This window comes from Capricornis sumatraensis, chromosome X, assembly GCF_032405125.1.
Source record: "Capricornis sumatraensis isolate serow.1 chromosome X, serow.2, whole genome shotgun sequence".
Classification (NCBI taxonomy): Eukaryota; Metazoa; Chordata; class Mammalia; order Artiodactyla; family Bovidae; genus Capricornis; species Capricornis sumatraensis.
Window position 1 is genome coordinate 90247538 of NC_091092.1, and position 14104 is coordinate 90261641.

Consider the following 14104-nt stretch of genomic DNA (forward strand, 5'->3'; position numbering starts at 1 on the left):
CACAGGCATCTACATCTGCTGTTCCCCAATGCCACCAGCAAGGGGCGCGCGAAATGAAACAGTTCTGTCCTGGGATGTACCACTAAGGGGTAGCGGTAAGACCATCCACTCTGAAAGGTACCACTGGGAGAGGGCGTGTGACAACAGAGAGAGGGTCCCCTTACACCGCGTCGGGCATGGACCACAGTTCCCTGCGGGGGCACTCATGGCGCCACTGGGTCCGATCCCCATTCGCTCCTCTTTGTCTTCCCACTGCTTTCAAATTCCAGTGGACACAGGTATTAAGCGGAAACTTTCTTTGTCTCTTTTTCAACTCCACCCCTTCGTTGGTGGGACGACTACAGAGCAAGAAGCTGGCTGTCGGTTTGGATATTGGCGTCAGGGAAGCGTTCTGAGCAGTGATTGGCCACCGCGTGATTGCGGGCACTGTGGTCTAGGAACTGAAACTGAGGGCGAGAGGCGCCTGTATACGCATGCGCCTGCGTTGGCGTGCGCGACTTTTCAGAGCATACACGTTTCCTCCGAGTTTTATTGCTTTTTTAGAAGGGGTCTAAAAGCTGCCCTGGTAGTGGCGAGGTTTGGCGCAGTCGCTGCCTGTGCATGGTGACGGCGTTTCAGTCTTGTTCAGCTCTGGCTCAGTGTGGATTGTTGTAGTGCAAGGTCATTCACACAAATGCATGCAATTCATGTCCAGGGAGACGTCCCTGAGTTTGGTGTCTTTCCCTGGAGAATAACCTGTATCTGGCAGCTTGGGATTGTGTATTGCTACGTGTGATAACACGGGTGCTGTTTGGGGACATTTGATCTCCATGAGCCTTTGGGCGGGGTTGTGAGTGATGGTATATTTGATCTGAGTGGATTTTGTGAGCCATAGTACAAAGCCTCTAGGATGTGTGCCCGTATACCGGGATGTGCATCTTTGGAGCTTGCTGGCTTTTCAGTCCTTGGGTGTGAGATCTCTGTGTAGGCGTCTGCACCCCAGAATGTGAGATCACTGAGCTTTTGATTCTGGGTTCCAAGTTGTGATGCCTCTGTGCTGCTTTAAGGATGGGTCAGTCTAAAGGTGAAAACTATCAGCTGCTTGGGGATCTAGGCACAGGTTGCAAGTTTTTCATTTGTCCGGAAACTTTATCTTAAGATTATATGATGTTCTTGAGTTATTAAACTTCTGTCTTTCTCTTTAGGGGCTTTTGTATTAGATTCGTAAGTGTCCCAGTGGTTTGGGAGTCAGTGTCCAAGATGTGAAGTATCTGTGCAGCTCTCATTTGTTTCTGTCTGGAAGACTTTGGTCTGATTGGAGGGTCTTTGTCTTTGTGTGTGGTTATGGTCTCTGTTGTGTTTGAGGGTCTGAGACTCGAGTTGTGTGCTCTGTGTGCAGAGATTCAGTGAGCTCTTTTTGGTGTCTCTGGGTATCTACCTGAGCTGTCTGGTGTCTTTGTGTTAGATACAAAACCTCTTGCTCTTGGCTATGAGGTCCCTGTCCAGGAACTGAGGATTTGAAAGCTGGCAGATATGATTCCGAAGCCTGGAACCTGACATGCTGACTGTGTGTTGTTGAGTGTATCACTTGTGTCCTGAAATCTCAGTTTGTATCATAATTAATACAATGGGGCCAGTGCCCATCTTGGAGGCTACCTGTGCATGTTAGCAATGTGTGTAAAGGGCCTGGCTCCAGACTGTCCTTCAGCAAACGTTTTCTGAGCACGTGCCATAGACCTGAACACTACTGGAGGACTTTGGGACAGGACAAACCCAACCAAGTCTCTCATTTCATAGACTTGGTGGTCAGTAAAGAATCAAGGTTGGCAGGCACTCTGAAGAAAGATATTGTTAGATCAGGAGAAAAGGTGTATGTAGGTATGATGTGATTATTTTATTCAAGATAATGAGGGAAAGACTCCGTGAAAGATGGCAAGTAAGCAGAGATCTGGAGGAAGTAAGGGAGCAGGATGTGGGGTTTCCTAAGGGGAGAGCATTCCAGGCAGAAGGAACAATAAATGCAACAGTCCTGGCATGGAAACCTACTTGGCGTGCTCCTGAAGGTCAAGGAATCCTGTGATGTGCTGGGTTTGGCACGTAGCTCTCATTGAAAGGGGCCTGGTGCTGCTATTTCTGTTTCTCCCACAGTTTGTGGTCTTCTGCATTTCTTAGATGAAGGACTCAAGGCTCCAGCATGTGCCCTGCACCTTCTCTCCTACCTATACTTGAAAGTAGAGTGAAACCTTCTGGTCCATCATGAGAGACAGAGAGCTTCAGTGTACCAGCTAGAGGGATGATAGCATCCACGCTGAATGTCAGCCAAGCAGCGGACATCGGTTATAATCATGGGATTATGAGGCATGGGAATCATGCCTCATAACATTGCTCCTCTTGATGGAGGGCAGGACTTAAGAAGGAGAAAGGAACTGGGCAAAGGAGAGAGGCAGGAAGGGGAAGCTGGAGGACAATGAGAAAGAAAACGAGTGGTTTCATCACATTGCTTGGATTTGGCCCAATTCACCTTGATGAAATGATTGGATTAGGAAATGTGGAATCTGTAACCTATTTCTTTCCTGATATTGGGAAGTTTTGTCTTTAGTTATCTTTTTCTGTTATTCTTGTGGGTGGAAACTTATGAATTCATATTGACCTTTTGAAAGCGCCAGCTTTGGGTTTTGTTGATTATCTATATATTTTTTCTAATATCTGTTCTGATCTCTATTTTCCTTATTTTGCTGACAGTCTCACTACCAAAGGGCTTTAATAAAGTCCCTGAGAGTTTCCCAAGTATAGTGAAATCTCACAGATTCTAGGGCGCTGTTGTAGCCACACTGAGTGAGATTCACTGAGTGTAGATCATGGAATCTGCACTTTTTAAAAGAATTCCCCAGTTCTGATTGACATGGACAACTTGTCTAGGCACTACCGGAGCAGAGGCATGGTCTTATTTTGCCTACGGCCAGGCACTGTCTCCATTGAGAGCGTGTGACAGGGGTTTCCTGCCTTCTCTGATGCACAAACCCAAGACCTCCAGTCTAGGAGACTCACTGACATGCTGTCTGCTGTTCTGAGGAGGCTCTTGTTTGTAGACCGTCGTTTCTACAAAACATCCTGATGCCAGTCTTGTCAAGCCTCCATTTGAAAGATTTCTGAAGAAATCAGATTTCTATTTAGTGTGCATTTCTATGATGTAGGATCCGTTTGTGTTATGTGGTAGCTGTTATTCTACATATTTTGCTGGAGCCGTTGGATCTTACCCTTGACTGAATAAATACAGAACACCCGGAGTTTTCCACAGCGCGTCCAGACCTGTGGCTCCCTTACTGCTGGGCGACACTGAACAGGTTATGTAGCGCCTCTGTGCCTCATTCCTCTTTTAGCCACATGGAAACACCAGCTTCGAGTAAATTTAACTACTTCATAGGGCCGTGTAGACCACTGACCATGTTAAGTCATGGGAAATTGTCAGGACAATACATGCCATATGGTGTGTTCCAAGTCAATTCTAGCTGTTGTCATTACTGTTGGTAATATTATTGCTGTTCCACATTTCCCTGGAGATTGTTCCAGAGACGCAATGTCAAGACCACCATTGGCACACCGCGTGGACCTTGCACTATCATTTCAGGCTTTTTGGGGCCTTAAGAATGGAGTGTATGAGGTATGAGGGAGGGTTGTTTTCTTTCTTTTTTTTTTTTAGCGCAGTGAGTATCCCCCTCGTTTTATGGGGATATTGTGAAGCTTAAAGGAAATATTTGGGTTTCATCATATGCTCGTATGAAAAACTTTAGTGAATATTCTATGTGAAGTTAGACGTCTAATGACCTCTTCATAGGATTTGCATCATGACGGGAAAGCAAGTGGTCACTGGAGAGTTATAGAACATGAGTTTATACATCTTTAAAAGCATTGCCCAGGGAAATTAAAAGGCCAAGAAACCTCATCACATGGCCTTTTTCCCCATTATTTTATCAGGTCTAATTCTCCATCAAATTGTGAAGATCTGAAACTGATGAAGATATGAAAACATTAATAGTCAGACGATCATCAGGAAAGCTTTATTTCTTGTGTAGTTTTCACATTTCCAGTTTTTTTTTTTGTTTCTTATTTCTTCCACTAATACTCATGATTGTTTAATCCAAGGGTGATGATATGGATATTTTCCGAGGTGAATCCTGAGGAGATGTTCAGCTGTGTTTTGGGATGGGGAGTCTGAAGACAGGGGCACAGACCAGAGATGACAGAGATCAGCTGGGATTGGGGAGGTAAAAGCATGGGGTCAGGGACAGGGGGATATGAGTACAAGCAGAAACGGAAGTGAAGAGAGACAAGAAGAAAAGCTCACCCTTCTGGATCGGGCTTAGCTCTCCCTAAGTACACAACGTACATATATACTCCATGTGTACTCAGAAATCTTTGAGTACTCATAGCAACAGTGTACGGTGAGCAGTTTTAATGCTATCATCCCTTTCTGCAGTTGAGGAGCAGAGACACACAGACGTTAATGGGTGAATGAATTTGCACAAAGTCACCTAGCTGGCAAGAGCTGAGTCAGATTGGTGCCCAGGACAGACAGAAACAGACAGGTGTGGTCTCTGACTCCCAGTCTGGAACACAGTGCAGTGTCTAGTCTACTGTGGGTCAGAAGGCAGATCAACATGTCCATCCGCATGAAACCCTGCAATGGATCTGCCTATGGACTGAACACAGTTTCTCCTAAGTTCATGAAAGACCGTGGGGAGTCATGTCAACATGCACACATCACAGAGAACAGTTCCTAGTCCATATCAAGCTCTAAACATGTATTTGCCATGACAGACATTAGTGGAACACCCTCATCATTCTGGAAAGTAGCATAACCATAGAAATAATATAATGATAAACAGAACAACAAATGCCATATCCTGAAGACATTACCTCGCCCATCTCCTAATTTTCTTAAATGCAGATTCAACCTGAAAGGCAATAGACCACATACTAAATTTGTTTTCACTTAAGTGTGACATTCTAGATAATTTCCAAATAACATTTTATTAGTATTTTAATTTGTTGTATCTTCATTGTTACATGGGCAGTTTTTCTATTATAATTGAAAGATGGACTTTCCGAAAACTCTTTCTCTTCAGGTATCTTGAGGTTTCAGCATAAAAAGTTGTGTTGGTATCCGTGCCAGGTGAAAACCCAATCCGCACACTGAAGTCAGAAGTATGATTTTTGGTACAGTAGGTAGGGAGCTGTAGGGGAGGAGAGAGGTCCTGATGGAAGGTCAGCTAAGCCTGCAAGTGTTGTGAAAAAGGTCACTGACTTTATAGGCCCAAACCAAACAACAACTCACAGGTCCCTAGGAAGACACTGGTGTTCCTTCCACAGAAGTGTCTGTGTTAAGACTTTCAGACCATTGCTCTTTTGGCTCCCATGATGCAGTGGGGCAGCCTGTGACACTTATAACAGAGTCCTGCTTTGACTCAGGCTGTGCATGAGAGTCACAGCCTGCCGTGCAGCACCACCCCTTTTGTGGGTGATCTGGAGCCCTATTTGTGATGTCTGGGAGTCGACAGATTCTGACGGGAAAGGAGGAAGAAAATACATAGCTCGGGGGTACATGCACCATCCTTCATAGAGATGCTGCTTACTGTTACAGTTACAGTAACCAGCTGGGAATGAGAAGAGTTTGATTTGGTGACTCAAAGAAGAAATGTGGAAGTGAATTCAATGCAAAGGGAGAAAACATATTCAGTTCCGTTCAGTTCAGTTCAGTCGCTCAGCCATGTCCACCTCTTTGCAACCCCATGAATCGCAGCACGCCAGGCCTCCCTGTCCATCACCATCTCCCGGAGTTCACTCAGACTCACGTCCATCGAGTCGGTGATGCCATCCAGCCATCTCATCCTCTGTCATCCCCTTCTCCTCCTGCCCCCAAACCCTCCCAGCATCAGAGTCTTTTCCAGTGAGTCACCTCTTCACATGAGGTGGCCAAAGTACTGGAGTTTCAGCTTTAGCATCATTCCTTCCAAAGAACACCCAGGGCTGATCTCCTTTACAATGGACTGGTTGGATCTCCTTGCACTCCAGGGGACACTCAAGAGTCTTCTCCAACACCACAGTTAAAAAGCATCAGATTAAGAGTAGGTAAACAGCTGCAACTCCTATTTCTGTAGCAGGGCAGGGTGCTCCATTACTGTTGCAAGAAGGCTCTGTGCTCTGAGCTCTGGGAGGGAGTGATGAGTGTTCTCAGGACCCACCATCACCCTTAAGCAGGGGGCGCTGAGAGTGTGAAGAGATAAGTCTCAGCCTTTAGTACTGACAGACACAGAAAGCTTCCTAGCCCCGTTGAGAGTGGGGCTGTGGCATATTAGGGAAACTCAAAGGTAAGGTGGTGGTGGTGGTTCGTTTTCAATCTCTCAGTCATGTCCAACCCTTTTCATGAGACCCCGATGGACTGTAGCACCCCAGGCTCCTCTGTCCTGCACTATCTGCCATAGTTTGTTCAAATTCATGTCCACTGAGTCGGTGATGCTATCTAACCATCTCATCCTCTATTTCCCCCTTCTCCATTTGCCTTCAATCCTTCCCAGTGAAAGGTTGTTGCTGAACCATGAAAGACGCCAGGATTCTTGGCCTCTGGAGGAGAAGACTTCAATCTGGGGCCAGAGACAAGGCTTGATGGCTCAGAGTTTTTGTGTAATAAAGTTTCATTAAAGTATAGAAGAGATAGAGAAAGCTTCTGACATAGACATCAGAAGGGGGTGCAGAAAGAGTGCCCTCCTGCTAGTCTTTAGCTGGATGTTATATAGGTGCTAGCAGTCTGCTAATTAAAGAAAGGAAATGTCTCAAAACTCAGAGAATGTCACCAGGCCCCTCACACACAACATGCATTTTGAGATAAACATTGGCACCAGGTGAGTCCTCCCAGGCCATAAAACGATTGACTTGAATCTTGAAGAAAGGCGTATTTCCAAATTTCTGACCCTTGAGGCAGAACCGCCTTGAAAACAGAGTCTAGGGTAAATGCACAGAACATTAACATAGCTTAAGACAAGTATTTCCATAAGAAACATGCATTGGTTAGCCCAAGGTTTGAGAAAAGTTAAGTTCAAGTCGAACCAGGTGTCATTATGACAACACAAAATTTTAAGAGAATTCTCTCGTTATATTTGTATAGAGAAGGGGAAAAAATATAACACTAATTTGTTTCCTCCTGCCGCTTAAGAGAGAGATATAAAAATGTCTGACACTTGCAGCCTGTTTCCTTTGTTTGGAGACCCCTGGCCTTCCTTCCTGTTACCCTCCCATTCCCCTCTTTTCTTTTAGGAGAATTATGTTTCCTAGGGAAAGGGGCATCGTTCTCATTCCATAACTGCTTCCGAGCTGATAAGGGGCGTTGTCCCTAACTTGGTGAGGCAACAGATTCTCCGAACCCTCATATTGAGGGTCTCTGATCCAGGGGTCCCAAGTAGTAGCTGGAGGAAGCTGCAGCAGTCACAGGAGTTGGAGCAACCATTTGTAACTTAAAAGCCTTCATGCGACTAGAAACAAATCTAGCTACACAGTTACAGGTGCAGGGAGCAAACAGCAAAAACAGAACAATCAGAATTATTGTAATTAAGATAGTTTTCCACCATGGGGAACTAGTTAACATCTCCTAAAGTGAGGCAATTGAGGCTTCAGGAGCATCCATAGCCTGAATCATCATGTTCATGTGTTTAGCAAAATGAGTAACACTACTGCTCATATCAGGTATATATGTACAGCACTGGGTATGAATAATGGCACAAGTTCCTCCTGATGCAGCTGTCAGAATATCGAAGGCCAATCTGTTTGGTAAAACCACCTTTCTAATTTGTATTTGTGCAGCATTAAGAGCTGAAATAGCTTTTTGAGTATCTTGTAATGCCTGTTGAGTAAAATTAGTCAAAGCATCCACTCGTAGCATAACATCTGTAGTTCCCAGAGAGGGAACAAACACTGCAGCCAAATCATCACACCAAGGAAATACAGACCTTGCCCACGGAGTTTAAGGTGTGGCACATTAGCAGGCTTTTCTGGAAGCTCAGAAAAGATGAAGTCCTGAGTAAAAGCTAGACCTAGGGTACATCTCCCTATCCAGCCAGGGAGAAGCCATGCCCATAGGCAAGAGCCACATATCCAATAGTTCCCGTTTGGAGCAAGCCAGCAGGACTGAGATATCCAGTCCCAATCAGTGCCTGGCCAGGCAAAGGGAGGACCTGAACTGGGGTTGGAAAATATGGGAATGATTACCTTGCATACTTCCTGAGGCAAGAGTCCCAGTCGTTTCCAATCATTATAATTAAGTTGTTGGCTAATTCTGGGGATGGCTCTATTTGTTCCCAGCATATAGGGGCAGTAGACATTAGACGTCCTTTTTCGGGAGTTAGCCATATAACCTCATATCATCCCATATTTGATAAACGTCAGGTAAAAAAGCCACTAATTCTAGACCCATTTACTTTATGTGCAGCGAAATAGTCATTAAACCGAGACAGTGTATAATCAAAATTAAAAGCCACGTTATGTCCATAGCTAAAGTACAAAGTGTTGTACCAGTCCCTCTTAGGGTTGTTAGATGTCATCAGATTAAGAAGAGGCATCACATATGACTGTTGTGGAAGGTATTCGCAGACTTGGAGAAAGTCTTTTCCTTGAAGTGGAGATGTCCACCATGGGAAGCTGCCGGGAGCCAGCGTGAGGAACTCCGCCCGTGGCAAAGGTCATGAGGAAGGAAGCTTCGGCATACGCAAAGGCAGGATCGAGCCTCAGGAAACCCCCTGTTCCCGAGCATCTACCCCCAAAACCAGAGTCTGTCTACTTTACTGCTTTATGCTCTCACCTACACCTCTGACTTTACGGGGGGCTGTCCCCCACCTCTCTCGGAGGAGTTAACCTACAGCTCCAGTTAATAAAAATTCCTGGGCGTGACAAGGGTGTCTCAGGTCAAACCTCTCTGCTGGCAGACCAGCTTGTGTGACAGGATTATCCCCACTCTTGCTGCTAGGTACATGATTGTTTACAACCTCTCAACCATAAGCAGCACAGAGAGTTTGGAGTATTTTGAAAGTCTTAGTTACCATTGGGTTTTTCTAAAGATAAAAATCATGTTGGTGAAGGGTTTTTCGTTTATTGGGCCAAAGTTTGCTGCTAAATCCCCTGCCCGTATACATGTTAATGAATATATAACTAGCGTATAGGAGAAATAAGTATTAACCTTTCAGATTAATCATGTTAACCTTAGGCTAAGTAAATTCCTTTCTTAATTGTAACCCACTACACCCTCACCCTATAGGAATGCAACTTTATCTGGTACCTTCAGAGGGTGGTGCCTGGTTTAAGAAAAATCGCCCCTGGAAAATAAGTTTCTGGTTGACTGACTGTTATCAGACAAGAAAGGATCATAAAATGTCAGCAGGCCTCATAGCCAGAAGATGATGTAAAACCCCTAAAGACCTTTTTGTATACGTTTATACGAAGCACCTGATTTGGATAAAGGTCAGGACTGCTGATTCCCGCGTGACTTTAAAATTTCCATTTGTCTCTATGTGTAACAAAAGGTATAGAAGCAAACCTGAAAATAAAGAAATCAGATCAGTTTCTGGAAAGACTGATTCCCCCGTGTCGTTCTTTCTTTCCCCTTCTGGCTGAATTCTCATCTGGAGTGTAGATACTTGCCAAACCTGCTAATTTTGCCTGGGCTTCTGAGATCTGACCGGGGAGGCCTCAGCGTGTCCTCTCCTTCGGGAGAACGGAAAGACGCCTGTGGCCTATGTAGGTGGTGCAAACTGCTTGTCTTGGAGTTTTATTGGTATTCCACGTAAACCAAGTTATTCAGCCTCTTTTTCTCCACTGGTATTTTGCTAGTACACTATTTCTTTCTAATCTCCCTCCTTATCTTTAATTAAGCAATTAATTCCTAGGACGCTGACTCCATCCCCGCTTCGAATTACCCCGGATCCCCCGGGGCTGGATCCCCCGGGGCTGGATCCCGGCAGGAAGCTTTCCACTGATGAAGAAGGGAGCACTCTGCAGACCCAGCAGTTAGACCGATTGTGGAATGCAGCATAGGAGTGAGCCCAGGACAGGAAGGCATTGTCTTGAGGATCAAACGGCAGACTCAGGGTTTCTGGAGTCAGCAGAAGGAGGCTCACACAGATTACCAGCCCCATCTGAAAAGTACAAAGTGAGAGCATAGAAAGTAAAGACACAAAATGACGTCACTTAGTTCTGGTCAGGGTGCCACCTCTTAAACTCGAGTGTGATGCACCAACAAACCAATTCCTGGCACTTTGACAGCTGTGGGAGAAGGAAGAAGAGCTGGTAAGGGCCTTCCCAGAGGGGTTCGAGGGATTGGCCCCCAGATCCCAATGTTTTTTTCAGGACTTCAGTTCCTGGCTGAAATAGAGGCTTGCTTGACTCAGAGGCTGGGTCAGGAGTCACCTGCCGGAGTTCCGTTAATGCCTGTTGAAAAGCTGAGAGCTGAGTTACATGATTAGTTAATTCTAAGGCTTCAGGGTGTATAAAAATCTCTGTGCATAAGAAAGGCCTTCCATAAATACATTCAAAGGGGGACAGCCCCCCCTTTTGGGGAGCAGTCCCAGCCCTCATGAAAGCTATGGGTAGAACTTTAATCCAATTGTCCTGTGTCTCTTGAGTTAATTTGCACAGATGTCTTTTGATAATGTCGCTAGCTGTTTCAACCTTTCCTGAGGCTTGGGGTCTCTAGGAACAGTGTAAGTGATATTCTATTCCTAGGGCTTTACACATCCCCTGAGTTAGAGCCGCTTTAAAGGCAGAGCCATCGTCACTCTGAAGCCTCCATGGCAGCCCAAACCTGGGGATAATTCATAGATTAAAATTCTTATAACCTCCTTAGCCAGTTCACTGGGACATGGAAAAGCCTCAATCCATCCAGTAAAAGTTTCCACCCAAACGTGTGAGCAAGAATATCCATTAGCTTTTGGCGTATGAGTAATATCAATTTCCCAGTCTTCTCTGGGATATTTTCAACATCATTATAATCCAGATTTTACTAGCTTTTCAGTCTTTGGGTTATTTTTCTGACAAACCAAAGATCTTTTGATAATGTCCTTTAAATTTTCATTACATTTTTACCTTGAAACAAATGAGAAGCCATCAGGTAAGTACTCCCTTGAGAAACCTATATGCAGGTCAAGAAGCAACAGTTAGAACTGGACATGGAACAACAGACTGGTTCCGAATAGGAAAAGGAGTACATCAAGGCTGCATATTGTCACCCTGCTTATTTAACTCATATGCAGAGTACATCATGAGAAACGCCGGGCTGAAGGAAGCACAAGGTGGAATCAAGATTGTCGGGAGAAATATCAAACACCTCAGATATGCAGATGATACCACCCTTATGGCAGTAAGTGAAGAGGAGCTAAAAAGCCTCTTGATGAAAGTGAAAGAGGAGAGTGAAAACGTTGGCTTAAAGCTCAACATTCAGAAAACGAAGATCATGGCATCTGGTCCCATCACTTCATGGCAAATAGATGGGGAAATAGTGGAAACAGTGTCAGACTTTATTTTTTTGGGCTCCAAAATCACTGCAGATGGTGACTGCAGCCATGAAGTAGAGAGGGTAACAGGCAGGAAGGCCAGGGGTCTCCAAACGGAAGAAATAGGCTGCAAGCGTTAGGCATTTTTTATCTCTCTTAAGCGGCAGAAGGAAACAAACTCCCAATATTTTTTTCCTTCTCTATACAAGTAGTCATGTATGGATGTGAGAGTTGGACTGTGAAGAAGGCTGAGCGCCGAAGAATTGGTGCTTTTGAACTGTGGTGTTGGAGAAGACTCTTGAGAGTCCCTGGGACTGCAAGGAGATCCAACCAGTCCATTCTGAAGGAGATCAGCCCTGGGATTTCTTTGGAAGGAATGATGCTAAAGCTGAAACTCCAATACTTTGGCCACCTCATGCAAAGAGTTGACTCATTGGAAAAGACTCTGAGGCTGGGAGGGACGGGGGGCAGGAGGTGAAGGGGACGACAGAGGATGAGATGGCTGGATGGCATCGCTGACTCGATGGACGTGAGTCTGAGTGAACTCCAGGAGTTGGAGATGGACAGGGAGGCCTGGCGTGCTGCGAGTCATGGGGTTGCAAAGAGTCGGACACGACTGAGTGACTGAAATGAGCTGAACGGATACAAATTTCAATGGAGAAGGCAATGGCAACCCACTCCAGTACTCTTGCCTGGAAAATCCCATGGGCGGAGGAGCCTGGCAGGCTGCAGTCCATGGGGTCGCTAAGAGTTGGACACCACTGAACGACTTCGCTTGCACTTTTCCCTTTCATGCATTGGAGAAGGAAATGGCAACCCACTCCAGTGTTCTTGCCTGGAGAATCCTAGGGACAGAGGAACCTGGTGGGCTGCCGTCTCTGGGGTCGGACAGAGTTGGACACGACTGAAGCGACTTGGCAGCAGCAGCAAAAGATTACAAATTTTAAAGGAGGTTTCTCTTAAAATACTGTGTTGCCATAATGACACCTGGTTTCACCTGAAGTTAACTATCTTCAAACCTTGAGTTAACCAATGCATTTTTCTCGTGGAAATGTTTGTCTTAAGCTATGTTAGTGTACTATGCAATTACCCCAAACTCTGGCTTCAAGTCCCTTCCGCCTAATGGCTCAGAACCTACTTCACAAACCAGTATGTTATACTCAGACATTGTTCCCCTAATCTATGGAAATGAAACTGTTTGTATGGCAATCGGCCCTTCTGTAAGATTCAAGTCAATGGTTTCTCTGGCCAGGGATGAATCCTCTGGTGCCAAGATTATCCCAAAATACATCTTATGGATGACGGGCCTGTTGCCATTCTGAGTTTTAAGACTTTCCTTTCTTTCATTAACAGACTGCTTAGTTCAGTTCAGTTCAGTTCAGTTCAGTTCAGTCGCTCAGTCGTGTCCGACTCTTGCGACCCCATGAATCGCAGCACGCCAGGCCTCCCTGCCCATCACCATCTCCTGGATTTCACTCAGACTCACGTCCATCAACTCTTCGCATGAGGTGGCCAAAGTACTGGAGTTTCAGCTTTAGCATCATTCCTTCTAAAGAAATCCCAGGGCTGATCTCCTTCAGAATGGATTGGTTGGATCTCCTTGCACTCCAAGGGATTCTCAAGAGTCTTCTCCAACACCACAGTTCAAAAGCACCAATTCTTCGGCACTCAGCATTCTTCACAGTCCAACTCTCACATCCATACATGACCACAGGAAAAACCATAGCCTTGACTAGATGGACCTCAGTCGGCAAAGTAATGGCTCTGCTTTTGAATATGCTGTCTAAGTTGGTCATAACTTTCCTTCCAAGGAGTAAGCGTCTTTTAATTTCATGGCTGCAGTCACCATCTGCAGTGATTTTGGAGCCCCCAAAAATAAAGTCTGACACTGTTTCCACTGTTTCCCCATCTATTTCCCATGAAGTGATGGGACCGGATGCCATGATCTTCGTTTCTGAATGTTGAGCTTTATGCCAACATTTTGACTCTCCTCTTTCACTTTCATCAAGAGGATTTTTAGTTCCTCTCCACTTTCTGCCATAAGGGTGGTGCCATCTGCATATCTGAGGTTATTGATATTTCTCCTGGCAATCCTGATTCCAGCTTGTGTTTCTTCCAGTCCAGCATTTCTCAGGATGTACTCTGCATATAAGTGAAATAGGCAGGGTGACAATATACAGCCTGATGTACTCCTTTTCCTATTTGGAACCAGTCTGTTCTTCCAAGTCCAGTTCTATCTGTTGCTTCCTGACCTGCATACAGATTTCTCAAGAGGCAGGTCAAGTGGTCTGGTATTCCCATCTCTTGAAGAATTTTCCGCAGTTTACTGTGATCCAGACAGTCAAAGGCTTTGGCATAGTCAATAAAGCAGAAATAGATGTTTTTCTGGAACTCTCTTGCTTTTTCCATGATCCAGCAGATGTTGGCAATTTGATCTCTGCTTCCTCTGCCTTTTCTAAAACCAGTTTGAACATCAGGAAGTTCACGGTTCACGTATTGCTGAAGCCTGGCTTGGAGAATTTTGAGCATTACTTTACTAGCATGTGAGATGAGTGCAATTGTACGGTAGTTTGAGCATTCTTTGGCAATGCCTT